This window comes from Saccostrea cucullata, unplaced genomic scaffold, assembly GCF_032062105.1.
Source record: "Saccostrea cucullata isolate Sc308-1 unplaced genomic scaffold, CSIRO_AGI_Scuc_v1 ctg123, whole genome shotgun sequence".
Classification (NCBI taxonomy): domain Eukaryota; kingdom Metazoa; phylum Mollusca; class Bivalvia; order Ostreida; family Ostreidae; genus Saccostrea; species Saccostrea cuccullata.
In genome coordinates this window covers 301,695-305,852 of record NW_026927579.1, presented here as the reverse complement: position 1 = coordinate 305,852, position 4,158 = coordinate 301,695, and the positions used below count along the sequence as shown (strand labels likewise).

At 38.9% G+C, this 4,158-nt stretch overlaps 2 pseudogenes; both read right to left on the bottom strand.

Annotated features, from left to right (window-relative positions):
• Positions 1-222: 222 nt before the first annotated feature.
• On the bottom strand, positions 223-3,253 carry LOC134274843 (uncharacterized; annotated as a pseudogene).
• A 61-nt stretch (positions 3,254-3,314) lies between these two features.
• Positions 3,315-3,928, bottom strand: LOC134274834 (uncharacterized; annotated as a pseudogene).
• Positions 3,929-4,158: the final 230 nt, after the last annotated feature.

The window sequence follows — 4,158 nt, the reverse complement described above, 5'->3', positions numbered from 1 at the left end:
TGTTTCTTTGTGGATTCCCTCCACGAGGAGAGGAGTACGTCGATAGTGTCCTCCGATAAGCCTCGGTTCTGGAGCGATTTCCGGACACACGAAAAACACCCAGTCTCATCTTGGGTATCGGATGTACTTTGTCTGGATTGTTCGGTAGCCTCAGAAGTTGCTGATTGTTCGGTAATAAATAGCTGCTCGCTGCTATCAGCTGTAGTAACTTGGGAAACCAGGGTTGCGTCGGCCATATCGGGGCTACAATGACTGCTTCCACATTCTCTATCAATATTTTCTGCAGTACCCTGCTGAGAATACAGAAAGGACAGAAAATATAACATTTTAATTCACTCCATGAAATTGTAAAAGCGTCTATCGCTATTGCATGTCTATCAGGGGCATATGACACATATGGAGAAATTTGTCTATTGTATCGGGATGCAAATAAATCTATGTCACAATTCCCGTATAGTCTTGTAATCTCGTCAAAAATCTCTGGATCAAGCATCCATTCCATATCAGGATTAAAGTTTCGTGAAAGGTAATCAGCTTCTACATTTTCTACACCTGCTATATGACATGCCGTTGCCCAAATGTTTCTTTTTATACAAAATTCCCAAAATTGTTTTGTTAATTCATTTAGGGTTTCAATTTTTCCTCCCATTTTATTAATATACGTAACAGCGACAGTGTTATCTAAATACAATTTTACATGACAGTCTTTCAAGTATTTGCACATGCGTGTCAAAGCGAGATAAGCTGCTTTCAGTTCCAGGAAATTTATATGAGCTTCCTTATCGTAGTCATCCCATAATCCCTGAATGCACTCCCGGCTGTTTTCATTGATAGCGCCCCAGCCATTCCCCGAGCTGTCAGTTTTTATCGTAACGAGGGGGTTATCATGCATTATTTTTCGAGGATAATTATTCACATTATTAATCCACCATTGTAGGTTAATTAGGGCATCTGGCGAGAGTGAAATACGAGCTTCATAGTTTCCAACGTTTTGTTTTAGAAGTCTTTCTTTCTCTATTTCTAATGACTTGTAATACAGAGGTGCGAATTGGACTTCTTGCTCACTTGCCACGAGTTTTCCTATCAGTTGCGCTAATTGCCTAATTGTTAGACTTTGTGAGGCAATGATTTTGTTACAAGTGTCTTGTATAGATTTTGCCTTATCGTCCGTTAAAGAAACTGTCATTGTTTTCGAATTGATGATAAATCCCAAAAACTCGATTTTCTGTGTAGGAATAAAGACTGACTTTTCTATATTCACTGTTAAACCGAGGTTGTCTAGCAATGTAGCAGTGGTTTTAACGTTTTTTACACATTCAGTCTTAGAATCACTGATAAGTAATGTGTCATCTATGTATGCAACATTTGAAAAACCTTGTTTCCGTAGAGTTGAAAATGCGGGTTTCATTAATTTGGTAAATATTCTGGGCGCTGACGCTAATCCCATTGCCAAACATGTATACTGATATTTTTGTCCGTTCCACAAAAATCGTAAATATTTTCTGTCATTAGCATTGATCTTACAGGAATAATACGCATCTTGTAGATCTATTGAGGCCATGAAACAATCTTTGGTCACTAAATTTATTGCGGCTTTTAAAGTCTCCATTTTGAAATGATGATATTCTACACAATTATTCAGATTTTTAAGATTGAGAATTACTCGATATTTCCCATTTTTCTTTGGTCTAATAAAGATATTTGATAAGAACTCATTTTCCTCCGAATCTATCACTTCTTCGATAATTTTCTTATGCAATAATTGTTTGATTTCTTGATCTACCAAAATCATTTCTTCATTGTTAAATTGAATTGGTTTTGGTGAACACATTTGATAGGGAAATTCATCAAATTCTATGGAATACCCTCGAACAGTTGAAAGTACTGTTGCATCAGAAGTTATTTCTGCCCAAGCTTCAATACAGTGGGATATTTTCCCTGCTTGGAAATTATCATTTGTGTTCATGAAATTCATATCAAATTTACTCACTTCTTTTGTAGTTTTCATTTCCGCTGTTTGTATTGAGTGCTCGGGGCCTTCTTCCGGAAATGAGGAGTGGATCTGTGGCCTAAAAAATGGGACTGTTTTCCCGATCCTCCGTACTGAGTGTAATTTGACTTGTATCCATGGCCAAAAGGTTTCCTGTTATAAGGTTTTCTATCCTTAGGAAATGTTCCGGATATCTTCGACCCTACTTTATTGCTTTCCCAAGGTCGTCTCCGAACAAGTTGTCAGTCACCGGATGGTCATTGGAACACAGAGCCTTAAACTCCTCGTTTTTGTCCGGCTGAACGATCAGCTCTCTGCGCCGATATGAAAGGTCGCAATATACAAAAGTCATTAATTTGAGGCTGTCCATCGCTAGTTTCGTAACCTCGCCAATCGGAGCTGTTTCGCCCCCCTTCTTTTTTGACTTAAGAAGTAAATCCAGCTGTTGGAGTTGTGGCACAATAGCTTTGCATACCAGTGCCTGGGTTTTTTGAAGTCGGACATCCTGTGTTCTGACTTCCCTGTTAAGATGTGCCCAGATTTCGCTGTTCACTTTCGGTGTGATCAAATTTGCGACATTTTTCGGTCTGCTATACTTTTCACCGATCTCCTTAATTTTGTCATTGTTTAATTTTGTCCGCATGCCTTCATTTGCGACTTTCGCCAATTTCTCATAAATTGGTTCGCTGCATTTTTCATCAGAACCAAAACATTCTGCTAGCTCTTCTAAGAGATCGTCTGGATCGCTTTCTTTTTCTTCTGTCACTTCAGACAGAAGTTCCTCAAATTCGTCTTTGGTATTGTCTGCCTCCGACTCGGACTTGCTACAGTCAGGTGCCTGCTTTTTACTTGTTGATGCAGACTGGGGATTATCCAGCGCCTTGCGCTTCTCCCCCTTATTTGTTTGTTCGCCATTCATGCGTTCTTGCATCTTTTGTACAGTTTGTGTAAGACACAACATTGATTTTTGATTTTCTAATAATTGTTTTTGCATTGTGGCAACTAGTGATTCCACAGCTGTCTCAGGTGCGTCACCTTCGAGATCTTTAGCATTACGATCATTGCCATTGACGGCCATTGTTTCTGAGTCTGTGCTCATGTCTTTGGGCGCGTCGCCACTAGACAATTTATATATATAATGTTCAATTAAGAAAGTTCCAAAGATAGTTAATCCGTCTTGCAATCACGAAAAGAATCCAATTAAAAGTTCACACATATTATCTAAACTAAACTATAACACTAAACTAGAACACAAATAAAACTAAAAAAATCCAAGAGCGTAAAAATTTGCTGCCGTACGAATCACGTTTGCTTTATCTATGAATCACGTGGTAAGCTTATCATTTGAGACTGAGGCACCCCATTGGGAGAAGAATTTAGAATTCAACAGTATATTTATCTGTTGGAACTGTGGCATCATGGCTTTCGCAAAGAGTGCTTGTGTTCTTTGAAAACGCATGTCTTGACTGCGTATTTTGCGGCCTGAGTGCGCACAAATTTCTTCGTTATTTTAGGAGGCACTAAGTTCTGCACATTCTTTGGCCTGTTGTATTTTTCACTTACTTCTTTTATTTTTTCCGCATTCGAAGTTGCTCTAACTCCCTCGTTAGTCAATTTAGCTAGTTTTTCATGAATTGGTTCTCCACATTATTCTTCCGACCCAAAACATTCGGCCAATTCGTCTAACATGGAGTCATTATCTAGTTCTTCCTCCATATCTTGGTCTTCAATTAGGTCTGAAAAACCATCTTTATCAACTTCTTCTTCGTCAGAAGATATGTCACTTAAATCTTTAGCCTTGGACGGTCCAGGCTGGCTACTTTCCGAATCGGCTTTCCGCCTTTTCCCCCTTTGCTGGAGGGACGACACAGACGATGTTAATGGGGCAATGCTATTCTGCATGTCTTTTAGCATTGACAGCATGGGCGAATTGTCCATTTGTACATTCATTCACTCTTTTCCTTCCGTATTGAGGATAGGCGACGATGGGTTTTCCGAGTTCGCACTCATTGTTAGTTGCGTTCAATATGCATAAAACTTGCTGCGTTCAATACGCAATATTAGCGTTCAATACGCAAAAAAAAAAAACAGCGTTCAATACGCTTTTAAGTCATGAGATTACACACATTTCAATTGTAGAGAACAAGATTTTCCACGGAAAAAACAAA